Raw genomic sequence first — 26,238 nt, 5'->3', positions numbered from 1 at the left:
TTTCACATTTCACTTCGAACAAGTGGCTCAGTTCGGTGTACAAATCCAACCGTTACACCCCCACACCAGTAGGGGGAAGTGCCTCTGCTTTCAGGTGACCGATTGAAGTCCTGTACTGACTTCCGTGTTGTGCTATTTACATACACCAAAGTCCTTCTGGATCGATACACAGAACTTGCCTGGGAACCCGTCTTCTTTCAGGTAAATGGACGCTCGAGATAAATTGGTGTGTTTGAGCACAGGTATATTAGCCCTAAACGTTATAGACACGTTTTAGTTAGTGCTAGCTCCCAGCTTAACTGACCAGTTCATGTTGCCTAGTACAAGCCACCTTGTGTAGTTACATTTTTTAATTCTGAGTCTGTTTATAGAAATACACACGTGGCACTCACACTGTTTGGGAGTTTCATGTAGGATTAAACAAATAATAATAGTTCGGTAAAATATTTTTATAATAGTTTTCTGCTATCACTGTTAGAATACATTCAGAACTTGTTTCATTTATTCCTGTACCGTTGGCATCCCTGTGCCGTCGAGCAAATAAGGGTGTGTGATGTTACACACGGTAGCATTATACTTTTACGTTCAAACAGTAAATAAAAATAAATAAAAAAACCTCTATCTAATGGTTAAGTGCAGGAAAGAGATTAAAAAAACCACTATACGTGGGTAGTACTGTGTCGGAGAGAGCAACACACTCCATTTTAGTTTAAAATTACCCTCTAAAATGCTGATTGGCCAGGTTGCCTGACGTCAAGGCGTGTGACGCAACACGGACATTCCTGATTGGCTGGGAGAAATGGATAAGTCTACGTAGAACCCCGTTCACTATCAGGAAGTCTTGGAAAAACGACCTACACAGCTTCACATTCTCACGAAAAAGTAAGTGAAATACGCTACAGTTTCATGATGTTGTGGTTGTAATGCAAGTGTTTGGGGTTTATCCTTAAGCCCTTTCCCTCGTAGGGCTTTGTTATATTCCGGCACAGCGCATGCTCATATGACTGGTTTGGGTCCTGTAGCTGTAATAATGGATATAGCTCCAGCTAAATGGCTGTAATTCATATATATATGTATATATATATATATGTAATGCATATATTGGGCTTTGTTTGAGTCTTTGTATGCGGCTGTGCACGACGTGTATGCTTTGCCGCATTGTATGTTTTGTATCATCATGTTAACCTGCTTGCGTTCTTGTTACAAATAAGATATACCGGTTCTTTTAATTAATTAACATTTCTATGGCTGCTGTGTCTCCCCATTAGAAAGTCTCTGGGCTACGACGCCCATGGACAAACCTATGGATGAGACCAGTGACTCCTGCAGCGAGGAACACCACCCACAAGGTTCACTCAGGTACTTCTGGGCCAAATATACAGTCAAGAAAATCTGGCTCAGTACAGGTGACCTATTGCTGCTATACTATATATAAATAAATAAATAATAGTTTTCTCTGTATGGAAATACTGCTTTGTTCTGCTGCTGACTCTCAAAAAAGTACAGAAGGAATTATTTACACCATTCAAATTTTATTTTTGTAATCTGTACAAATTGTTTAGTCTTTTATTTCAGATTAAACTGTTCCACAAGCAAGAAAGCATTCCAGGACAGAGTGTGTGTCTGGAAGCCCTGTCCGTAAGTTAACATTTATGCATGCATTTAAGAAACCAGAGTCATATTTCCTGCCATGGAACTACTGAGTACTGACATTCAACCTGGTGCATATCATGTGACTGTTCTGATGTGTTTGTCTCTTCCTGCCTTTTTTCAGGTCTGCAGATGCCTCCACCACCTGCATGTAAGTTGTTGTTTTTTGGCTATGTGCAAGAAACCTGACATAAATGAACTGACCAATATTCATATCCACTTTCTTTTTAGATGAGTCAACACCACACAGAAAACCAGCCAGTCACCCAGAATTGAATGGGTCTATTGTGACGCAAGCTCAGCCTGAAGGTACAGTGGCTTTCAATTTTCCATTTCCAATTAAATACAATTTCATGACAAGGAACTTGAGAGTAACTTGACTTTTTTATTGTTGTAAACAGCAGAACTCATCACACAGAGGGAGGTGGCTCAGCCATGGAGATGGAAAAGAGAGGTAAGAAGACTCACTTAAGTTGTTCACATATGCAAGTATATAATGTATAACTAAAACTAACACCAATAATTTTTCCATAGCCGTGAGGACATCCATTACCCGCATGGCACAGCAGATGGACGCATTTGAGGAGAAGATGGAGCAGAAGATGGATGAGCTGCTCATGCTCTTAAGGAGCTCCCAGTCACCTCCCTCTGCTCCAGTCGATGACATGTTGCTGTCGCCCTGCTCAACAGTCACAGAGCTGGAGGAGTTCGACAGGAGTCTCGGTCAACAGGAGAGGAGGGACAACATGGTAATTAAGTGGCCATAGTCTTGCCCTAAGATTAACACTATATAATTGCATAACTTCACATATCATTATAACTGAACTGACGGCTCTTACAAAATGAGATTGTACAAGCTCTCCACTTTGTTCTACATGTATAATTTGTATTTCTATATGTTTTACAGCAACTTTTCCTGACAACCCTTGGAGGTTCGACCAGAGGTACTGCCATCCGTCGCATGCTACGGCGAGTGGCAACCAATGACGTGCTAAAACAGTATAGTCTGCGGGGCAGAAAGGCAAAGAAGGCCTTCCAGGACCTGACAATCTGCAGGGTTATAACAGGCAGGTGATATTTTATTGTTCACATCAGTATTATGCTCAGCTTGGAGGTTTTAATTTGACTTGTAACTATGCTTCATTTTGACTTCTACTCTAGCGGCCTCCCAGAAAAACGTCCCCGCACTGACTGCAGCAGACGCGGAGGACTTGATTGGGCAAGTGCTAAAGTTTGCCCCACACAGACGGTAAATTGAAATTCTTCTATGTGATGTTCATAATAATCAATGGAATGGGAAAACTATCAATATTTGTGATCATTCTTAGTATGACTTATCAAACTTTTGTTTCTTTCTTTTTAGGCCAGCTGAGAAGGACTGAACCTTCAATCAAAACCATGGATCTCTTTTTTTAAAATATTTTTGCAATTGTATTTTTGACACTTTGACCATTCACCTACACATTATATACTTTATCATCCCAATATGCATCTTGCACACTACATTTGTACTATATATACTTTATCATCCCAATATGCATCTTGCACACTACATTTGTACTATATATACTTTATCATTCCAATATGCATGTTGCACTATTACTTTGCACACTTCATCCCACTCCATTAGTACTTGTATTGATATGTCTTATTTGTATAGTTGTATTGATATGTCTTATTTGTATAGTTGTATACTAAAACTGATTATAATTCTTGTTGAATTTATTTTTAGGCCTTTTATAATTTTTGTATTTTGTTACTTTTATATTGTATATTAAAGTTAAGTCCCATCAAGTTTGCCTATTCATTTATTCCTGCTAATTTATTATAATTAATTCCTGCTCATGCACAGACAGTTTAAAGTAATAATAAAATTGGTATCATTCCAATATGCATCTTGCACACTACATTTGCACTATTACTTTGCACACTTCATCCCACTCCGTTAGTACTTGTATTGATATGTCTTATTTGTATAGTCGTATACTAAAACTGATTATAATTCTTGTTGTATTTATTTTTTTAGGCCTTTTATAATTTTTGTATTTTGTTAATTTTATATTGTATATTAAAGTTTTAAGTCCCATCAAGTTTGCCTATTCATTCCTGCTAATATATAATAATTAATTCCTGCTCATGCACAGTTTAAAGTAATAATAAAATTGGTATCATTGTTAAAGTTTTTTAAAGGTTAGGGGAATGTAAAAAAGAACGTTAGGGGAACGTTCCCTAAAGGTTGCAATGTAACCAAAAACGAACGTTCCCTGAACGTTAAGAAAACTTTCCATGGGAACCAAAACCTAACCTTAAAGGGAACCTTAAGGGAACGTTCCCGCAACCAAAAACTAACGTTCCCAGAACGTTCTGGGAACCATAAATTGTTAGCTGGGATGTACTCTGTCCCTTTTCTAAATAAATAAATAAATAAAATCTGGGCTAAGTTATAGGACAGATGAACACGAGCAGCAGCAAGGATTTGAGCAGACCACAACCCGGGACCTCTCGCACCCAAAGCGAGAATCATACCCCTAGACCAACGAGCCTGGCTGCTAAAGGCATCGGGCTACTTGCGTACACTTGTACAGTCACCGAACGCTGGCCTCTAACAGAATGGGCGGGCACTAGTTTTAATAGAAAGCGTTTGTTGTTAGGAAGCCGCACTCCCTGGCAGGCAGCGATTCAGAGTACGTTCTGTGCAAGGAAATAACCGCTTGTCATCTGTAGGGTTAGGTACCGAAACTCGGTGCCAATAGGGAACCGGTTCCGACGTAAACGGTAGTAACCAGACCGAATAAGAACGAAAATTTCGGTGCCTGATTTCGGTGCCTAACTTCATTAGGCAAACACGCACACACACACACACACACACACGCAAGGTCTCTCGCTCTCTCCCTCTCCGCCGTGCGTGTTATACACAGTTTGGAGCACAGTTTCTTCTGTCTCGCATGCGCGCTCTTTCTCGCAAGGTTTGGCTGCATTTCACGTGTAAAATTACGTGTCAGAACCATGGTCAGAACGCCCTCTGGGTGTGCCGATAGTCTGAATCCCATTTAGAATCAAGCCAATTCATTGGCTGATGGCGCGGGCGCCGCATCGACGTACTTACGTCGTCATATTATGTTGGAACACTTCTTTCAGTAGTTTAGTGGGTATTGGATCTAATAAACATGTTGTTGGTTTAGATGCAATGATAAGTTTATTTAGCTCTTCCTGTCCTACAGTTGTAAAGCGGTGTAGTTGTTCTTGAGGGACGATAATTGAGGCTGAATCACAAGACACCATAGAGGATTGTACATTTACAATTGTATTTCGGATGCTTTCTATTTTCTCATTGAAGTAATTCATAAAATCATTACAACTATACTGTAACGGAATATTTTGCTCTGGTGATGTCTGTTTATTTGTTAGTCTAGCCACGGTGTTAAATAAAAACCTTGGATTATTTTGGTTATTTTCTATTAGTTTGCGGAGATGCTCTGCCCTGGCTGCTTTTAGAGCCTGTAGTGGAAATTTTAATGATATTCATTGATCTTTAGACGAATATAGATGATTCAAAGAATGTCACATGTGTGTCTCTCACTTGTAGTGAGAGAAGATTCTGTTTATGTACCTGGGGAGGCAGAAGAGGGAGACACTCCAGAGAACAGACGAACAAGGACCTCTGACCTAGATGTCAGAAGGCCACTTAGTGCAGGGGGGCTTATTGGGCCAACTAGTGACGTCTATGGAAAACTACTGGGAGGAAGGCTCTGGGGGGAAGAAGGCCTTGAAACTAAGATAAAAGCTAGTTCAGTCTGTCTGGGGGTGTGTCACTCTTCTGCACAGGGTAACAACTGTGTATTAGACTGCTCCTATTCTTGCAAGAATAAATACTTCTATTTTATATAATTTGACTCTGAGTGTCTCTTACGCAGTGATGTTTGTTTGAGATGAATTTTTGCCACAACAGTTTTGGTGTCAGAAGTGATATTCCTTGGACGTGCCTCCTGGACCTGAGATCGGACGGTGTTTGGCCACCTGGACTAAGTAAGTTCCAGCTCTACCTCGTAAACTTGAGAGAGAGGGGCCGACCGATATCAGGGCCGGGAGAATCGACCACTGGAATCTAAAGAACCCGCAGGTGGCAACAGAAGCATCTCTGGTAAGAGACAGTTCAATTTATTTTCTTTTGGGTAAGTTAATTAAATTCAGTTTAATTGGGGAGAAGAGTGAAATTGAACCATATTGGCTGAAGGCTGTTTCTGTGGTACGTAATCTGAGATTAATTGAGATCTATATAGATCAAGAAATTTCAAACAGATACGAGGGAAAAATCTGAGATTAATTGAGGTCTGTAACAGAACAAGAAATTTCAAGCAGATAAATAATCTGGGATTAAGTGAGAACTGTAACAGATCAAGAGATTTCAAACAGATAGGTACCCTGAAAATTAGTTGTTCCACGACGGAGCAAATTGTTTTTAGGTACTGAGGCTAATTAGGGGGAACCAGAATTTTTTGGTAAACCATAATTAGGAGGGCACTAATAGTGCAACCCGACCGATTTGGGTTAAAAGAAAAGAGTCGGATTTGTTTAGGGACGCCTAACAGATTAAAGAAAACGCGCGTTGAAGAGAAATCCACAGAGAACAGAAAACAGCCAGTATGGGGATGTCTCAAAAGCAAGCTTGCGAAATTTGATACACCGGTTTTCTGTAGAACTAGGAAAGTATGGGGGGAAATGTATATTTTAGATATTGGGAAAAAAAACTGAGAAAATACCATGATTTTCCCAGGGAGGGAACACTGAGCACAAATAGACTAAGAGTGTGCGAGAATCAGTGGAACAGGGCAGCGGGACAAAAGGTTGTTGTGGCTGCGTTCAACATGTGTGTAAAAAATGTGAACAGATAATGAAGGAACTGGCATGTTTGAGAAAAGAAAGGAGAGGATAATGAAGGAACTGGCATGTAGGGAAAAGAAAGGAGGAATATAGTAGAAAACTATATGTGATGAAAATATACATGGTTTAAATGATAAGAAAAGTTTTAGAATAAAATAAGGCATTGTATGATTGACAGGGATTAACATGATATGAAGAATGTTTTAAGCAGAATGGGGAACAATTCTAGATTTTGATAAAATAATGATTGAAATGATGATATATCTGCTTTATTTTATTAATGTTAAGAAAATAAGGGTATTGAAGCAAGTAGCTATAATGGTTGTCTGTGTAATTTACGGACTGAGTAATATAATCTGTTTTGGAGAAACAGTAGAGATAAGACTGAGACAATAATGTGATGGAAGGGAAAAAGGCTTCAAACCAGTTGTAATGAAAAACAATGATGTACAAATTGTTACACTTTATAAAGAGTAACGGAACAGTCCGGGAAAATAAATAAATAAATAAATAGTGAGACAGAAGAGAGCAAATGCTGTAAACAGCTCTGCTCTGAAGATCTCACTTTGAAGAGATTTGCAGATGATGTTTTGTAAAAGATAAGCTGGGATAACAGCAACAGTACTTGTAATTAGTGTTGTTGATGATAATACCAAATTAGTAAGGTAAAGACAGAAAACAAATTCGAATATTTTGAGCATTTTCTGTGCTGCTCATGAAATTATGTTCTGCCAATAATAATGATGAAGAGTATGATTTGGCTATTGTGATTGAATCCGCCATTGGTGGATGGTCAAAGGAATACAGAGAACTGCTTATCAGTGGGTCTGTTTACATTCCTGAATGGGACACACACTGCTTCAAGGGCGTGTTAAGTTGAAGCCCTTTGGAAGCTCACAGTGATCAAACTGCAAGGTGTCTGATGCTGTAGTTGAGGCTGACACACGAACCAACCAGATGACAGAGATTGTCTTGACTGTGGTCAGTAGGTCCATTTAACACGTGACACACGTCTGATAATAATATTGGTTTGAAAATAGATCAGTGGTTAAATGACGACAGTGACAATTTTTGGTCTGAGAAATAAGAGATAAAAAACAAGGTCAAAGATTGAAGTCTTAAAGTGAATCCTTTTGTGACTCCAACAAATGTGAGTTGCAAAATATGTAAAGGTAATATAGAGAGACAGATCTCAAAGATGATTTATAATAACTGCAAAAGATGCAGAGTAGCCTTGTCAAAGTAAGTGTGAATCCTGATTGGAGACTGATAAACTCCTAGAGGAGAAAACTTTGAAGCCAGATATTAAGTTATGGTAATTGAGAACTTGACAACTAAAATTGAGATTGAGAAATGTGAAATGTTATTGAGAACTAGAATAATTACCATTATGTAAGAACAAATAAGCAGAAGCAGTAGGCTACTGAATTAACAGTTGCTAAATGTAAAATGTGTTGAAAGGCATTTGATTAAACAAAAAAGGCCTGCTAGTGTTGACCATGAAAAGAACAGAGCTGATGTTTTGCTTTCAAAAGATAAGTTTGTTATTGGCTGTAATGAAACAGCTCGCTTATCTAAAATCTGATGTGTGCTGTGCCTGTGCCGTCACGTTCCGACTCGTGAAGAGGGGAGAAGCGGTTCCGGGTGGAGATCTCGAAGACCGGGAGGGGCGGAGAGGTTCTTGCTCTGGTCCTGGCTCGTGTCTTCCGCTGTGGGATCACCCAGGGTCCATGGTGTTGTGTAGGTGCCGGAGTGAATGAAGCCAGAGATGATCGCGTCCTCCTGGGCAGAGAAACGCACGCAGTAGAGGAAGTCGGAGTCAAAAAGTTACTAACCACTGACTTGTGAGCATCGGCGCGTGACGTTTCAAGCGCTGATCGCCGATCCCGCAGCTCGGCTTGCCTCTCCAGCAGACCACGGATCTGTTTCTCCACCGATTCCAGTTCCAATCGTACTGAGATCAGCTCGAATGTATCCTCACCTGCACTCAGAGGTAACGTTAGACACACATCCGATATGTTCGCCATTATAACAGATGAACAGTAAATTAGCAGTGATACTACCAATATCACTACTAATTTAGGACTGGAATGCTGGATATAACCTGTATCCTTTCAGTGAAACGGGTGTAAAATCAGACGCTCGATAAGCGCGAGCCCACGCGTGAAATGCTAGCGGGCTAAAGGCTAGTAGCCGAGATTCGCAAAGTTGGATCTAAGTAGCGATATCAAAGCAATCCGATTGTTTTTTTATAGGGAATAGTATCGAGGATAGGTTCACACGATATAAAAATAGAAAGTGCTTGTTAATAAATGAGTGGTAAAGAAGAAAATCAAGGATTAATGAATCAATTCGACGGAGCTCTAAACACAAACAAACACCGCCCGCGCATGCGCAGTCAATAGTGTTCATACCCCTAGACCAACGAGCCTCGTCGAAAGCAAGTGTTTCGGGAGGGCGCCACAAATTCAGTGAAGTTCACCTCAAAGACGGAACCCGACCTGGCGTCGAGATACCAAAGTGTAGTTGTATGAGCAGCAGAAACCACTTGAAGTCATATTACAGATCAAAGGCAAAGCTTGGCAGACAAGGCCCAGTGGCCTAATGGATAAGGCATCAGCTTCCGGAGCTGGAGGTTGTGGGTTCAAGTCCCACCTGGGTCGTCTTTAATGGGCTACATTTAAGGTGGCCGTTCGACAAATTCAAGGATGGTTTGTTCAAAGCAAGCCTGTAGCCATGATGACCGCAAGATCTGAATTAGCATAGAACAGACAAACTTCTGATAGCTGTGCTGGGTTTTTGTGTGCGTCACTCTGTTCTGTCCTGCCCGTGCATGTGCCCTATCAGGCTGAAATTACACAAAGCACCCTGCGCAAGAGGCCCAGTGGCTTAATGGGAAAAGGCCGCTTTTTGCTGTTGCACCAGACCTACAACGAAGGCTTTGCGTACGAAAGCAGAGAGGCTCAAAATACTGCAAAAAGTCAATGATAATTTGTTCAAAGAAACTCCACAGAGCAACAAGTATACCTGTGCTTAGCGTTTCTGCAAAAGAGCCACGGTAATTCAATTAGGAGCGAAATAAAATGGTTTGAATCCCACTACGGCATCTACAGGCCTGCAAAAACTTCAATTTGGCCGATGCATCAGCCTCTGATGCTGCAGAACGTGACGTCAAGTACTATGTGGCTTGCAGTAAAATGGCCAGTTATGAAGTGGTTGATAGAGAAAAGCAGCAACAGCAAACAGAGTCAGAGAACCCTTGAACTCATACTAAAGGTGAGAGGGCTCGTCCGGTATTTGAACCCGGGACCTCTCGCACCCTAAGCGAGAATCATACCCCTAGACCAACGAGCCTGGCGGATGAAGTCTCGGACTTTGTGCGTACACTTGTACAGTCGCCGAACCCTGGCTTCTAACAGAATGAGCGGCCACTAGTTTTAATAGAAAGCGTTTGTCGTTAGGGAGCCGTACTCCCTGGCATGCAGCGATTCTGAGTACGTTCTGCCAAGGAAATAAACACTTGCCATCTGGCTGAATTACAGTTAGTAATTAGTAAATAGTACAGTAATATACATTTTAATTAGTATTATTTAACTCATACCAAAATCTTTTTTTGATTATTTTTTTATATATCTTTCTTTTTTTATTGTGTACATATACATATATATATATATATATATATATATATATATATCGTCTGTTTGTATATCTTTAATTGTATTTTACAGAGTTGTTTACAAGTTCTAGTTCTATTATTGTTGTAATGTTTTACCCTTTTCTCTAGTTTTAGGCCCAATAACCTATGGCAAAGGCACTACCGATGAAACCTAACATTGGGGCTAATTTGGGTACACCTACATTCATGAATGTTGATTAATGTACTCTGTCCCTTTTCTAAATAAATAAATAAATCAAATCTGGGCTAAGTTATAGGACAGATGAACACGAGCAGGAGCAAGGATTTGAGCAGACCGCAACAGTTTTGAGTTCGGCTCAGTGCTGCAAAGGAATGAGCCAACTGGCTGAATTGCTCTGAAACTGCTGGGCTCATCCGTGATTTGAACCTGGGACCTCTCACACCCGAAGCGAGAATCATACCCCTAGACCAACGAGCCTGATTAATGAAGATTTGGGCTACTTGCATACACTTGTACAGTCACTGAACGCTGGCCTTTAACAGAATGGGCAGGCACTAGTTTTAATGCAAAACGTTTGTCGTTAGGGAGCCGTACTCCCTGGCAGGCAGCGATTGTGAGTATGTTCTGTGAAGGAAATAAACACTTGTCATCTGGCTGACTTTTGGCTAAATTGTAGTACAGATGAAGACAAACAGCCTTAAGGATTTCAAAAGCACAGCAGTTTTGAGTTTGGCTCAGCGCTCCAAATGACAGAGCCAACAGGCTGCTCCTGCTGAGACTGCTGGGCTCGTCCGGGATTTGAACCCGGGACCTCTCGCACCCGAAGCGTGAATCATACCCCTAGACCAACGAGCCTGCTTAATGAAGATTTGGGCTACTTGCATACACTTGTAGAGTCACTGAACGCTGGCCTTTAACAGAATGGGCAGGCACTAGTTTTAATGCAAAATGTTTGTCGTTAGGGAGCCGTACTCCCTGGCAGGCAGCGATTGTGAGTATGTTCTGTGAAGGAAATAAACACTTGTCATCTGGCTGACTTTTGGCTAAATTGTAGTACAGATGAAGACAAACAGCCTTAAGGATTTCAAAAGCACAGCAGTTTTGAGTTTGGCTTAGCGCTCCAAAGGACTGAGCCAACAGGCTTCTCCTGCTGAGACTGTTGGGCTCGTCCGGGATTTGAACCCGGGACCTCTCGCACCCAAAGCGAGAATCATACCCCTAGACCAACGAGCCTGGCTGCTAAAGGCATCGGGCTACTTGCGTACACTTGTACAGTCACCGAACGCTGGCCTCTAACAGAATGGGCGGGCACTGGTTTTAATAGAAAGCGTTTGTCGTTAGGAAGCCGCACTCCCTGGCAGGCAGCGATTCAGAGTACGTTCTGTGCAAGGAAATAACCGCTTGTCATCTGTAGGGTTGGGTACCGAAACTCGGTGCCAATAGGGAACCGGTTCCGACGTAAACGGTAGTAACCAGACCGAATAAGAACGAAAATTTCGGTGCCTGATTTCGGTGCCTAACTTCATTAGGCAAACACGCACACACACACACACACACACGCAAGGTCTCTCACTCTCTCCCTCTCCGCCGTGCGTGTTATACACAGTTTGGAGCACAGTTTCTTCTGTCTCGCATGCGCGCTCTTTCTCGCAAGGTTTGGCTGCATTTCACGTGTAAAATTACGTGTCAGAACCATGGTCAGAACGCCCTCTGGGTGTGCCGATAGTCTGAATCCCATATAGAATCAAGCCAATTCATTGGCTGATGGCGCGGGCGCCGCATCGACGCACTTACGTCGTCATATTATGTTGGCGCGCGCGCGCCATCTGCTCCTCAGATTTCTCTGCCGAAAAAGGAAGCTGGTCGGCAGCGCGAGGAGCTTGGCAGCGTCCCGTTCCCTATTGAGAGATATGTTACACCAGTAACCAGAGATGTTCTCTTTCATAGGTTCACTCAACGCTGCGTAGCTAAGAAGCAGTGGATTTGTAGGCTGCTGTATCACGTGCCGTTTGAACTGACGCGCTACAGCGATCTGTCACATTTCAAAGAGCCAAAATGTTATTTATTGTGTGAATCTCGTAAAAATATTGACAGAATCTGACAGCTGTGGATTTGTTCCATATCAAAAGTAACCTTCTCTGTCTTGTCTGTCGGTGTCAGTGTCCTCTTTGTCCGCGATTTTTCTGTGTGAAAAGGGTCATTTGCGTGAGTCTCTGCCTGCTAGTAATCTCTATTAATCTCCAGTATTATTACATTGTTTGATACAATATTGTTTCATTTGATATTATGTAAATATGAATTTTTATTTTATATTGGTTTTATTATTACCATATGTTACTTGTATTTATATTGTTTAAAGATTTAAGTTAATATTGTGTCCAGTTTGGCCCTGTAAATTAAAGGGTATTATTTTTTGATAAAGTGTGTGCGGTTTCATTTTCTTAAGTACCGATTTAAGAACCGTTTAAGCACCGGAACCGTTTAAAAATACCGAGTAGGTACTGGAATCGGATAAAACCCAACCGATACCCAACCCTAGTCATCTGGCTGAATCTTGGCTCTGTTGTAGTACAGATGAAGACAAACAGCCTTAAGGATTTCAAAACCACGACAGTTTTGAGTTTGGTTCAGTGCTGCAAAAGGATGGAGCCAACTGGCAGCTTGTTCCAAAGCTGCTGGGCTCGTCCGGGATTTGAACCCGGGACCTCTCGCACCCAAAGCGAGAATCATACCCCTAGACCAATGAGCCTCGTTGAAAGCAAGTGTTTCGGGAGGGCGCCACAAATTCAGTGAAGTTCACCTCAAAGACGGAACCCGACCTGGCGTCGAGATACCAAAGTGTAGTTGTTTGAGCAGCAGAAACCACTTGAAGTCATATTACAGATCAAAGGCAAAGCTTGGCAGACAAGGCCCAGTGGCCTAATGGATAAGGCATCAGCCTCCGGAGCTGGAGATTGTGGGTTCAAGTCCCACCTGGGTCGTCTTTAATGGGCTACATTTAAGGTGGCCGTTCGACAAATTCAAGGATGTTTTGTTCAAAGCAAGCCTGTAGTCATGATGACCGCAAGATCTGAATTAGCATAGAACAGACAAACTTCTGATAGCTGTGCTGGGTTTTTGTGTGCGTCACTCTGTTCTGTCCTGCCCGTGCATGTGCCCTATCAGGCTGAAATTACACAAAGCACCCTGCGCAAGAGGCCCAGTGGCTTAATGGGAAAAGGCCGCTTTTTGCTGTTGCACCAGACCTACAACGAAGGCTTTGCGTACGAAAGCAGAGAGGCACAAAATGCTGCAAAAAGTCAATGATAATTTGTTCAAAGAAACTCCACAGAGCAACAAGTATACCTGTGCTTAGCGTTTCTGCAAAAGAGCCACGGTAATTCAATTAGGAGCGAAATAAAATGGTTTGAATCCCACTACGGCATCTACAGGCCTGCAAAAACTTCAATTTGGCCGATGCATCAGCCTCTGATGCTGCAGAACGTGACGTCAAGTACTATGTGGCTTGCAGTAAAATGGCCAGTTATGAAGTGGTTGATAGAGAAAAGCAGCAACAGCAAACAGAGTCAGAGAACCCTTGAACTCATACTAAAGGTGAGAGGGCTCGTCCGGGATTTGAACCCGGGACCTCTCGCACCCGAAGCGAGAATCATACCCCTAGACCAACGAGCCTGATTAATGAAGATTTGGGCTACTTGCATACACTTGTACAGTCACTGAACGCTGGCCTTTAACAGAATGGGCAGGCACTAGTTTTAATGCAAAACGTTTGTCGTTAGGGAGCCGTACTCCCTGGCAGGCAGCGATTGTGAGTATGTTCTGTGAAGGAAATAAACACTTGTCATCTGGCTGACTTTTGGCTAAATTGAAGTACAGATGAAGACAAACAGCCTTAAGGATTTCAAAAGCACAGCAGTTTTGAGTTTGGCTTAGCGCTCCAAAGGACTGAGCCAACAGGCTTCTCCTGCTGAGACTGCTGGGCTCGTCCAGGATTTGAACCCGGGACCTCTCGCACCCAAAGCGAGAATCATACCCCTAGACCAACGAGCCTGGCTGCTAAAGGCATCGGGCTACTTGCGTACAGTTGTACAGTCACCGAACGCTGGCCTCTAACAGAATGGGCGGGCACTAGTTTTAATAGAAAGCGTTTGTCGTTAGGAAGCCGCACTCCCTGGCAGGCAGCGATTCAGAGTACGTTCTGTGCAAGGAAATAACCGCTTGTCATCTGTAGGGTTGGGTACCGAAACTCGGTGCCAATAGGGAACCGGTTCCGACGTAAACGGTAGTAACCAGACCGAATAAGAACGAAAATTTCAGTGCCTGATTTCGGTGCCTAACTTCATTAGGCAAACACGCACACACACACACGCAAGGTCTCTCGCTCTCTCCCTCTCCGCCGTGCGTGTTATACACAGTTTGGAGCACAGTTTCTTCTGTCTCGCATGCGCGCTCTTTCTCGCAAGGTTTGGCTGCATTTCACGTGTAAAATTACATGTCAGAACCATGGTCAGAACGCCCTCTGGGTGTGCCGATAGTCTGAATCCCATATAGAATCAAGCCAATTCATTGGCTGATGGCGCGGGCGCCGCATCGACGCACTTACGTCGTCATATTATGTTGGCGCGCGCGCGCCATCTCCTCCTCAGATTTCTCTGCCGAAAAAGGAAGCTGGTCGGCAGCGCGAGGAGCTTGGCAGCGTCCCGTTCCCTATTGAGAGATATGTTACACCAGTAACCAGAGATGTTCTCTTTCATAGGTTCACTCAACGCTGCGTAGCTAAGAAGCAGTGGATTTGTAGGCTGCTGTATCACGTGCCGTTTGAACTGACGCGCTACAGCGATCTGTCACATTTCAAAGAGCCAAAATGTTATTTATTGTGTGAATCTCGTAAAAATATTGACAGAATCTGACAGCTGTGGATTTGTTCCATATCAAAAGTAACCTTCTCTGTCTTGTCTGTCGGTGTCAGTGTCCTCTTTGTCCGCGATTTTTCTGTGTGAAAAGGGTAATTTGCGTGAGTCTCACGGTCAATGCGTGAGAGTTGGCAGCTCTGCCTGCTAGTAATCTCTATTAATCTCCAGTATTATTACATTGTTTGATACAATATTGTTTCATTTGATATTATGTAAATATGAATTTTTATTTTATATTGGTTTTATTATTACCATATGTTACTTGTATTTATATTGTTTAAAGATTTAAGTTAATATTGTGTCCAGTTTGGCCCTGTAAATTAAAGGGTATTATTTTTTGATAAAGTGTGTGCGGTTTCATTTTCTTAAGTACCGATTTAAGAACCGTTTAAGCACCGGAACCGTTTAAAAAATACAGAGTAGGTACTGGAATCGGATTAAACCCAACCGATACCCAACCCTAGTCATCTGGCTGAATCTTGGCTCTGTTGTAGTACAGATGAAGACAAACAGCCTTAAGGATTTCAAAACCACGACAGTTTTGAGTTTGGTTCAGTGCTGCAAAAGGATGGAGCCAACTGGCTGCTTGTTCCAAAGCTGCTGGGCTCGTCCGGGATTTGAACCCGGGACCTCTCGCACCCAAAGCGAGAATCATACCCCTAGACCAACGAGCCTCATCGAAAGCAAGTGTTTCGGGAGGGCGCCACAAATTCAGTGAAGTTCACCTCAAAGACGGAACCCGACCTGGCGTCGAGATACCAAAGTGTAGTTGTTTGAGCAGCAGAAACCACTTGAAGTCATATTACAGATCAAAGGCAAAGCTTGGCAGACAAGGCCCAGTGGCCTAATGGATAAGGCATCAGCCTCCGTAGCTGGAGATTGTGGGTTCAAGTCCCACCTGGGTCGTCTTTAATGGGCTACATTTAAGGTGGCCGTTCGACAAATTCAAGGATGGTTTGTTCAAAGCAAGCCTGTAGCCATGATGACCGCAAGATCTGAATTAGCATAGAACAGACAAACTTCTGATAGCTGTGTTGGGTTTTTGTGTGCGTCACTCTGTTCTGTCCTGCCCGTGCATGTGCACAGAGCAACAAGTATACCGTGAAGTCTCCGTGAGAGGCTGGATACAAACTGGAGCTGACGAACGCTATTTACCTCGGGACTAGCGTCCCGAGATAACAGCAGAAAAGCAGATGGGAAATAATTAGCGTAGCTGCTGTTCATAATATTAATGCAGTCGATCTGATTCAACAGTGGTATAAAAGGTAAGCATTATGTGAATGCTTGGCTGAAGAGATGCGTCTTTAATCTAGTTTTGAACTGGGAGAGCGAGTCTGAGCCACGAACAGTATCAGGAAGGCTATTCCAGAGTTTAGGAGCTAAATGTGAGAACGCCCTCCCTCCTTTAGTGGACTTAGATATCCTAGGAATGACCAGAAGCCTCGAATTTCGGGATCTTAAAGAACGCGATGGATTGTAGGGCGATAGAAGGTCCATTAAATACACAGGAGCTAAACCATTTAGGGCTTTATAGGTCAGTAGTAGTACTTTGTAATTGATACGGAACTTAATAGGTAACCAGTGCAGAGATGATAGAATCGGTGTTATATGATCATATTTTCTTGACCTAGTAAGAAATCTAGCGGCTGCATTTTGGACTAACTGTAGCTTGTTTATTGAAGATGCAGGACAACCAGCTAATAAAGCATTACAGTAATCTAGTCTCGAGGTCATGAATGCATGAACTAACTTTTCTGCATCAGAAACAGATAGCATGTTACGTAATTTAGCAATGTTTCTAAGGTGGAAAAAGGCTGTTCTTGTAACATACGAAATATGATTTTCGAAAGACAAGTTGCGGTCTAGTATAACTCCCAGGTCTTTTACTGTAGTCGATAAGGTAACAGGACATCCTTCTAAATTAAAGTTGTATTGTAAGAGATTTTGTGGGTAGTTTTTTGGACCAATAAGTAATACCTCAGTTTTATCTGGATTTAGTAGCAGGAAATTACACGTCATCCAGCATTTTATATCTTTAAGACATTCTGTCAATTTAGATAAGTTAGTGTATTCATCTGGTCGTGATGAAATATATAATTGAGTGTCATCAGCATAGCAGTGGAAATTAATTCCATGTTTTCTTATAATATTACCAAGTGGCAGCATATATATTGAGGATAGCAGAGGGCCTAACACCGATCCTTGCGGCACTCCATAGTCTACTGACGTTATCTTCGATTTTTCCCCATTTAAACAGACAAAATGGTAACGGTCCGATAAGTACGATCTGAACCAGCTTAATGCCTGTCCCTGAACACCAGTGTAGTTTTCTAGTCGATCCAGGAGTATTTTATGATCTATAGTGTCGAACGCAGCGCTAAGATCGAGTAGAACTAGTATTGAGATACAGCCTTGGTCAGAAGCTAAAAGTAAATAATTTGTAATTTTAACTAGCGCAGTTTCTGTGCTATGATGCGGTCTGAATCCTGACTGAAATTTTTCATATATCTCATTTTCTTGCAAGAAAGAACACAATTGAGCGGACACAATTTTTTCTAGTATTTTAGACATAAATGGAAGATTTGAAATGGGTCTGTAATTTGCTAAGTTATTTTGATCTAATTGCGGTTTCTTAATAAGAGGTTTTATTACTGCCAGCTTGAATATTTTTGGAACATGACCTAAAGATAAAGACGAGTTAATAATATTGAGAAGAGGCTCTTCCACTACAGGTAACACTTCTTTCAGTAGTTTAGTGGGTATTGGATCTAATAAACATGTTGTTGGTTTAGATGCAATGATAAGTTTATTTAGCTCTTCCTGTCCTACAGTTGTAAAGCGGTGTAGTTGTTCTTGAGGGACGATAATTGAGGCTGAATCACAAGACACCATAGAGGATTGTACATTTACAATTGTATTTCGGATGCTTTCTATTTTCTCATTGAAGTAATTCATAAAATCATTACAACTATACTGTAACGGAATATTTTGCTCTGGTGATGTCTGTTTATTTGTTAGTCTAGCCACGGTGTTAAATAAAAACCTTGGATTATTTTGGTTATTTTCTATTAGTTTGCGGAGATGCTCTGCCCTTGCTGCTTTTAGAGCCTTTTTATAACGTGACACACTGTCTTTCCACGCGATTCTAAAGACCTCTAAATTAGTTTGTTTCCATTTACGCTCTAAGTTACGAGTTTCTCTCTTGATAGCATGTGTAGTACTATTGTACCATGGTGCTTTAGTTTTCTCTCTAACCTTTTTCAATCTAATTGGTGCAACAATATCTAATGTACTAGAGAAAATGGTGCTCAAACTGCTGGTCATTTCCTCTAGTTCATCTGTTTGTTTGGGTTCACTGAGCAGCTGAGATAGATCAGGTAAGCTATTTGAGAATCTATCTATAGTGATTGGAAGGATTGTTCTGCCTGATCGATAACGCGGCGCAACATGACAAATTTCAGCAGTACGTATTATACAAGTTACCATGTGATGATCAGTGAGATCGTCACTTTGCGGTATAATATCTATATCGGTTGGATCGGTTCCATATGATATAATTAAGTCTAGTGTATGATTTAGACGATGAGTGGGACCACTGACGTTTTGCTTGACCCCAAAGGAGTTTAATAAATCTGTAAACGCAGTCCCTAACGCATCATTTGTGTTATCTACGTGTATGTTAAAATCTCCAACAATTATTGCTTTATCGACATTGACCAATAGATCTGAGAGAAAGTCTGCAAACTCTTTTAGGAAATCAGTGTAGGGCCCTGGAGGTCTATATACAGTAGCCAAGGCTAGAGATAATAGGGATTTCTTTCTTACATCTAAGAGCGTAACATTTAGCACAAGTACTTCAAACGAATTAAACCTGTGACCTGTTTTCTGAGTAACATTAAGAATATCTCTATAGATTGTTGCAACACCGCCGCCACGACCGATCAGACGGGGCTCATGCTTATAACAATATCCTGGCGGAGTAGACTCATTTAGACCGAAATACTCATTTGGTTTAAGCCAGGTTTCAGTAAGGCAAAGTACATCGAAGCTATTATCTGTGACCCTTTCATTTACAATAACCGCCTTAGGTGTGAGCGATCTAATGTTTAGAAGACCTAGTTTTAGAAATTGTTTTTGTTCACTGATATTTAGATTTTCTGGTTTAATTACAATAAGATTTTTCCTAGATCCTACACTAGATTTATTGTTTGGCCTCACTAGACGAGGAATAGACACAGTTTCTATATAATGTTCTACACTACTTATATCAATTAAGTTGGGACAGCAAAGACTGTGAATTGGACTTTGACTTACTAGTCAGATGGTGTGCAACGTCTTGGAGATGTTGTCCGACAGAACAGCCGCTCCGATTCTGCTGGGGTGCAGGCCATCAGCACGGTAGAGCCTAGGTCGCTCCCAGAACAGATTCCAATTATTTACAAAGAGCAGTTTCTGTTCATTACACCATGACATTAACCATTCATTTAGAGCAAATAGTCTACTGAACCTTTCTTGTCCTAGTCGGTACGTGGGAAGCGGTCCAGACACGATGATCGTTGCCTCAGCCGCTGTGCTGCGTACCGCCTCGATCAGGCTCCTGTAGTCCTTCTTCAGAACCTCCGTCTGCCGCAGTCTGATGTCGTTCGTTCCCGCATGGAGGACAACGGCTCCGACGCGCTCGTCACCGTTCAGAATCTCGGGAACCTGTGCGGCGACATCAAGAACACGAGCACCAGGAAAGCAGTGAGTGCGCACCTTACCCTTACCTGAGGTAGCGCGGACATGACGGACCATGGAAGTGCCGATGATCACGGCGTCGTCGCGTTCCGACTCGTGAAGAGGGGAGAAGCGGTTCCGGGTGGAGATCTCGAAGACCGGGAGGGGCGGAGAGGTTCTTGCTCTGGTCCTGGCTCGTGTCTTCCGCTGTGGGATCACCCAGGGTCCATGGTGTTGTGTAGGTGCCGGAGTGAATGAAGCCAGAGATGATCGCGTCCTCCTGGGCAGAGAAACGCACGGAGTAGAGGAAGTCGGAGTCAAAAAGTTACTAACCACTGACTTGTGAGCATCGGCGCGTGACGTTTCAAGCGCTGATCGCCGATCCCGCAGCTCGGCTTGCCTCTCCAGCAGACCACGGATCTGTTTCTCCACCGATTCCAGTTCCAATCGTACTGAGATCAGCTCGAATGTATCCTCACCTGCACTCAGAGGTAACGTTAGACACACATCCGATATGTTCGCCATTATAACAGATGAACAGTAAATTAGCAGTGATACTACCAATATCACTACTAATTTAGGACTGGAATGCTGGATATAACCTGTATCCTTTCAGTGAAACGGGTGTAAAATCAGACGCTCGATAGGCGCGAGCCCACGCGTGAAATGCTAGCGGGCTAAAGGCTAGTAGCCGAGATTCGCAAAGTTGGATCTAAGTAGCGATATCAAAGCAATCCGATTGTTTTTTTATAGGGAATAGTATCGAGGATAGGTTCACACGATATAAAAATAGAAAGTGCTTGTTAATAAATGAGTGGTAAAGAAGAAAATCAAGGATTAATGAATAAATTCGACGGAGCTCTAAACACAAACAAACACCGCCCGCGCATGCGCAGTCAATAGTGTTCATACCCCTAGACCAACGAGCCTCGTCGAAAGCAAGTGTTTCGGGAGGGCGCCACAAATTCAGTGAAGTTCACCTCAAAGACGGAACCCGACCTGGCGTCGAGATACCAAAGTGTAGTTGTTTGAGCAGCAGAAACCACTTGAAGTCATATTACAGATCAAAGGCAAAGCTTGGCAGACAAGGCCCAGTGGCCTAAAGGATAAGGCATCAGCCTCCGGAGCTGGAGATTGTGGGTTCAAGTCCCACCTGGGTCGTCTTTAATGGGCTACATTTAAGGTGGCCGTTCGACAAATTCAAGGATGGTTTGTTCAAAGCAGGCCTGTAGCCATGATGACCGCAAGATCTGAATTAGCATAGAACAGACAAACTTCTGATAGCTGTGCTGGGTTTTTGTGTGCGTCACTCTGTTCTGTCCTGCCCGTGCATGTGCCCTATCAGGCTGAAATTACACAAAGCACCCTGCGCAAGAGGCCCAGTGGCTTAATGGGAAAAGGCCGCTTTTTGCTGTTGCACCAGACCTACAACGAAGGCTTTGCGTACGAAAGCAGAGAGGCACAAAATACTGCAAAAAGTCAATGATAATTTGTTCAAAGAAACTCCACAGAGCAACAAGTATACCTGTGCTTAGCGTTTCTGCAAAAGAGCCACGGTAATTCAATTAGGAGCGAAATAAAATGGTTTGAATCCCACTACGGCATCTACAGGCCTGCAAAAACTTCAATTTGGCCGATGCATCAGCCTCTGATGCTGCAGAACGTGACGTCAAGTACTATGTGGCTTGCAGTAAAATGGCCAGTTATGAAGTGGTTGATAGAGAAAAGCAGCAACAGCAAACAGAGTCAGAGAACCCTTGAACTCATACTAAAGGGGAGAGGGCTCGTCCGGGATTTGAACCCGGGACCTCTCGCACCCTAAGCGAGAATCATACCCCTAGACCAACGAGCCTGGCGGATGAAGTCTCGGACTTTGTGCGTACACTTGTACAGTCGCCGAACCCTGGCTTCTAACAGAATGAGCGGCCACTAGTTTTAATAGAAAGCGTTTGTCGTTAGGGAGCCGTACTCCCTGGCATGCAGCGATTCTGAGTACGTTCTGCCAAGGAAATAAACACTTGCCATCTGGCTGAATTACAGTTAGTAATTAGTAAATAGTACAGTAATATACATTTTAATTAGTATTATTTAACTCATACCAAAATCTTTTTTTGATTATTTTTTTATATATCTTTCTTTTTTTATTGTGTACATATATATATATATATATATATATATATATATATATCGTCTGTTTGTATATCTTTAATTGTATTTTACAGAGTTGTTTACAAGTTCTAGTTCTATTATTGTTGTAATGTTTTACCCTTTTCTCTAGTTTTAGGCCCAATAACATATGGCAAAGGCACTACCGATGAAACCTAACATTGGGGCTAATTTGGGTACACCTACATTCATGAATGTTGATTAATGTACTCTGTCCCTTTTCTAAATAAATCAAATCTGGGCTAAGTTATAGGACAGATGAACACGAGCAGGAGCAAGGATTTGAGCAGACCACAACAGTTTTGAGTTCGGCTCAGTGCTGCAAAGGAATGAGCCAACTGGCTGAATTGCTCTGAAACTGCTGGGCTCATCCGTGATTTGAACCTGGGACCTCTCACACCCGAAGCGAGAATCATACCCCTAGACCAACGAGCCTGATTAATGAAGATTTGGGCTACTTGCATACACTTGTACAGTCACTGAACGCTGGCCTTTAACAGAATGGGCAGGCACTAGTTTTAATGCAAAACGTTTGTCGTTAGGGAGCCGTACTCCCTGGCAGGCAGCGATTGTGAGTATGTTCTGTGAAGGAAATAAACACTTGTCATCTGGCTGACTTTTGGCTAAATTGTAGTACAGATGAAGACAAACAGCCTTAAGGATTTCAAAAGCACAGCAGTTTTGAGTTTGGCTCAGCGCTCCAAATGACAGAGCCAACAGGCTGCTCCTGCTGAGACTGCTGGGCTCGTCCGGGATTTGAACCCGGGACCTCTCGCACCCGAAGCGAGAATCATACCCCTAGACCAACGAGCCTGCTTAATGAAGATTTGGGCTACTTGCATACACTTGTAGAGTCACTGAACGCTGGCCTTTAACAGAATGGGCAGGCACTAGTTTTAATGCAAAATGTTTGTCGTTAGGGAGCCGTACTCCCTGGCAGGCAGCGATTGTGAGTATGTTCTGTGAAGGAAATAAACACTTGTCATCTGGCTGACTTTTGGCTAAATTGTAGTACAGATGAAGACAAACAGCCTTAAGGATTTCAAAAGCACAGCAGTTTTGAGTTTGGCTTAGCGCTCCAAAGGACTGAGCCAACAGGCTTCTCCTGCTGAGACTGCTGGGCTCATCCGGGATTTGAACCCGGGACCTCTCGCACCCAAAGCGAGAATCATACCCCTAGACCAACGAGCCTGGCTGCTAAAGGCATAGGGCTACTTGCGTACACTTGTACAGTCACCGAACGCTGGCCTCTAACAGAATGGGCGGGCACTAGTTTTAATAGAAAGCGTTTGTCGTTAGGAAGCCGCACTCCCTGGCAGGCAGCGATTCAGAGTACGTTCTGTGCAAGGAAATAACCGCTTGTCATCTGTTGCGTCGCACAGTAAAGAACTTATCTGAAGCAGCAGAAAGGAGCAGCAACTGGCTGTGGTTGAGACGGAAAGATTCTAGTTGGCTGTGTACAGGCCGCCACGCTACGGTTTCGTAGAGTTCTTTAAAACTTGAAGAGTCTGTTGGTTTGTTTGTATACGTTCCTGTGGATATTGCGTGAATGACGGGTGGTTGGGTAGATATTGTGTTTTGCGGTAGGTGGTATGCCATACGGAACCGTTGTCCACTGAAACTGCATATTAACGCACCAGTGGGGCTCGACAGCCTTAGTCAACGGGTTGGCGCGTATGGTTGGGTCGCGGAGAGATATTGTGGTTAGGTCTCAGCAGCAGGAGGGATGTAGAGGTCAGTAAGCTGGGCTGAGTTGAGTGGGGGACGGAGGGGGGTGACTCTGGGACGCCAGAGTCACTGTCGAGCCCTTTTGAGGTGTCGTGGGCTAGTCGACGAAACACTGAGGACGGAAGGTGCCCACTTGAAGACCCTAGAGATGTCCCCTACTCGGTTCAATCCAGACGGTTGTCGTGCTGGTCCTGTAGTTACAGCCGTCGCGTGCGCTAACGCGCCAAGTACACTGCTGCCGTTAACGCCGGACAGAAGGGGAGTCACACTACCTTATGGAAAGAAGCGTAAATGGATGGAGAAGCATAGTTTACTGTAAAGCTACATCTTAGTTTTGCTTATCTTGGCGAAAGCCGAGTACAAATCAGCATGAAGTTTTAACATCTACTCTCGTGTAATGGAAATCATGAAGATCTGGATACATCCAGTGACTGCGGTGAATAGTGCTGCTGGCAACCAGGGAAAGACCTTGTGACAGCCTGGAGAGACAGCTGACAGGAGGAAAGAGACCCCAATGGGGCTGGTAAGGGTTAGCTACCCTTGTCGGCAGTATCCAGCTCCGTGTTTACAGGATGCTGGAGACACCCGCCCAAGGCTTCTGAGAAATTAAAGAGAAAAATACCCCTAGAGTCTGCGAGAGCGGGGGCGGAAGATGACTCAATGTTGGACAACATGGTTAACGACTTAGGAATGGAAACGGATATGAGTATGGAGAGTAAGACTAGTTCAAGATCTGCAGTAAGTAAAGTCATTGAACTCCAAGTTTGTGTCTGTGGCTGGAGCAAGGTGACAACGGTCAGGGGTTTGAAGGTTCATCAAGGGAAAATGAAATGCTTGAGGGAGAAGGGACAAGGGCCTCGCATTGATCAGTACTTCTTACGAAGTCAGTCAAGTCAGTCGAATGAAATCCAGCGACAGGAAGCAAACCACAGCTCGCAGGATATCAGCACCCCTGTCATTGACGAAAGGAGGGCTTGCACAGTTAGTGATGAACATATTCATACTTGTGAACCCGGTCAGGCTAACCAGCATAAGAGAGAAAAGAACCTCAACGGGCATAGGCCTGGAGTTAGATGGCCAAGAGCTTGTGAGAAAACTGCATGGGACACGGTAAACACAGATCTATGCTTTGCATTGGAAAGATTAACTGGTACAGTTGAAAAGAAGCTGGATAAATTTGGGGACATCATTTACGCATATGGAAGTGAGAGGTTTGGTGTGGAAAAAAGGAAGGAAAAAGTACAAACTACTCCTGGAATGTCTAGACGGCAGCAGAAAATTGAAGGGTTAGTTAGAGAAAGGAGACAGCTGAGGAAGCAATGGAAAAGAGCAGAACAAAGTCAGAAGGAGGGACTCAATCTCTTACAAAGGGCCATAAAAGATAAGCTGGCAACATTACGCAGAGCTGAGCGCCTACGGAAACGCTACAAAAAGAAGGAACGTGCGAAGGCTAATTTCTATAAAGACCCATTCAAATTCGTAAAGAAGTTATTCACCAGTGAGAAGAATGGCACTTTAAAAACATCTAGGATTGAGCTAGAGAGATATTTGGAGGACACGCATACAGATGCAAAAAGGCATGAGCCTATGTCAATTCCATCAGACATACCACCTATCAACCCACCAGAATACCAAATGGAGGTCTGTGCACCTAAGTGGAAAGAGGTAGAGCAGGCTGTGAGAAAGGCAAGGGCTTCATCATCTCCAGGGCCTAATGGAGTTCCGTACAGAGTGTACAAGAGTGCTTCAGGTGTTCTGCGAATTCTGTGGAAATTGATAAAAGTGGCATGGGAAAAACAGGTTGTACCTAGAGCATGGCGCAGAGCAGGTGGAGTCTTTATACCTAAAGAAAAAGATGCTACAAGCATCAGTCAGTTTCGTCCTATTTCACTATTAAACGTTGAGGGTAAGATTTTCTTCAGCATTATTGCCCAGAGATTGTCCACCTACCTGTTAAAGAATGGCTTCATTGACACCTCAGTTCAAAAAGCGGGTATTCCAGGGTTCTCAGGATGCTTAGAACACATCAATGTTATCTGGCAACGAATTCAGTCAGCTAAAAAGGTGAGGAAGGAGCTCCATGTGACATTCCTGGATTTGGCTAATGCATATGGTTCAGTGCCACATGAGCTTCTTTGGGCAGCATTTGATTTTTTCAGAGTACCAATGTCAATAACAAATTTTGTGAAAGCCTATTTTGGAGATTTGCAATTCAGTTTCTCAACTCCAAAATTCAGCACTGCATGGCAATGCCTAGAGGTTGGAATAATGGCAGGATGCACCATTTCTCCACTGGCTTTTACCATGGCGATGGAAGTAATCATGAGGGCATCAAGATGGGTAGTAGGAGGAGAGCGCTTGGCTTCTGGGATGCGACTACCACCAATCAGAGCATACATGGATGACATGACAACCATGACTACAACAGTAGCCTGCACTAATCGGTTATTGGGGAAGTTAACAGATAATATTGAATGGGCACGAATGAAATTTAAGCCCTCTAAATCAAGGAGCATCTCGATAGTTAAAGGAAAGGTAGTAGATAA

The 26,238-nt window shown here is 43.0% G+C and overlaps 13 non-coding genes across 13 annotated transcripts; 4 read left to right on the top strand and 9 right to left on the bottom strand.

The window, feature by feature from the left end:
• Window positions 1-9,121: 9,121 nt before the first annotated feature.
• On the top strand, window positions 9,122-9,194 carry trnar-ccg (transfer RNA arginine (anticodon CCG)). The gene has a single exon. It is a non-coding gene; the product is annotated as a tRNA-Arg (tRNA).
• A 1,758-nt stretch (window positions 9,195-10,952) lies between these two features.
• Window positions 10,953-11,024, bottom strand: trnap-cgg (transfer RNA proline (anticodon CGG)). Its single transcript has one exon. It is a non-coding gene; the product is annotated as a tRNA-Pro (tRNA).
• Window positions 11,025-11,330: 306 nt separating this feature from the next.
• trnap-ugg (transfer RNA proline (anticodon UGG)) lies at window positions 11,331-11,402 on the bottom strand. Its single transcript has one exon. It is a non-coding gene; the product is annotated as a tRNA-Pro (tRNA).
• A 1,444-nt stretch (window positions 11,403-12,846) lies between these two features.
• On the bottom strand, window positions 12,847-12,918 carry trnap-ugg (transfer RNA proline (anticodon UGG)). The gene has a single exon. It is a non-coding gene; the product is annotated as a tRNA-Pro (tRNA).
• Window positions 12,919-13,077: 159 nt separating this feature from the next.
• trnar-ccg (transfer RNA arginine (anticodon CCG)) lies at window positions 13,078-13,150 on the top strand. Its single transcript has one exon. It is a non-coding gene; the product is annotated as a tRNA-Arg (tRNA).
• A 619-nt stretch (window positions 13,151-13,769) lies between these two features.
• On the bottom strand, window positions 13,770-13,841 carry trnap-cgg (transfer RNA proline (anticodon CGG)). The gene has a single exon. It is a non-coding gene; the product is annotated as a tRNA-Pro (tRNA).
• A 306-nt stretch (window positions 13,842-14,147) lies between these two features.
• trnap-ugg (transfer RNA proline (anticodon UGG)) lies at window positions 14,148-14,219 on the bottom strand. The gene has a single exon. It is a non-coding gene; the product is annotated as a tRNA-Pro (tRNA).
• Window positions 14,220-15,684: 1,465 nt separating this feature from the next.
• trnap-ugg (transfer RNA proline (anticodon UGG)) lies at window positions 15,685-15,756 on the bottom strand. Its single transcript has one exon. It is a non-coding gene; the product is annotated as a tRNA-Pro (tRNA).
• A 159-nt stretch (window positions 15,757-15,915) lies between these two features.
• Window positions 15,916-15,988, top strand: trnar-ccg (transfer RNA arginine (anticodon CCG)). The gene has a single exon. It is a non-coding gene; the product is annotated as a tRNA-Arg (tRNA).
• A 4,898-nt stretch (window positions 15,989-20,886) lies between these two features.
• Window positions 20,887-20,959, top strand: trnar-ccg (transfer RNA arginine (anticodon CCG)). The gene has a single exon. It is a non-coding gene; the product is annotated as a tRNA-Arg (tRNA).
• Window positions 20,960-21,578: 619 nt separating this feature from the next.
• trnap-agg (transfer RNA proline (anticodon AGG)) lies at window positions 21,579-21,650 on the bottom strand. The gene has a single exon. It is a non-coding gene; the product is annotated as a tRNA-Pro (tRNA).
• A 1,055-nt stretch (window positions 21,651-22,705) lies between these two features.
• On the bottom strand, window positions 22,706-22,777 carry trnap-cgg (transfer RNA proline (anticodon CGG)). The gene has a single exon. It is a non-coding gene; the product is annotated as a tRNA-Pro (tRNA).
• A 306-nt stretch (window positions 22,778-23,083) lies between these two features.
• trnap-ugg (transfer RNA proline (anticodon UGG)) lies at window positions 23,084-23,155 on the bottom strand. Its single transcript has one exon. It is a non-coding gene; the product is annotated as a tRNA-Pro (tRNA).
• Window positions 23,156-26,238: the final 3,083 nt, after the last annotated feature.

This window comes from Rhinichthys klamathensis, unplaced genomic scaffold, assembly GCF_029890125.1.
Source record: "Rhinichthys klamathensis goyatoka isolate OS25496 unplaced genomic scaffold, OSU_Roscu_1.1 h1tg000223l_1, whole genome shotgun sequence".
NCBI classification, from domain to species: domain Eukaryota; kingdom Metazoa; phylum Chordata; class Actinopteri; order Cypriniformes; family Leuciscidae; genus Rhinichthys; species Rhinichthys klamathensis.
The sequence above is the reverse complement of the archived record's forward strand: the minus strand, read 5'-3'. Positions and strand labels throughout refer to the sequence as shown.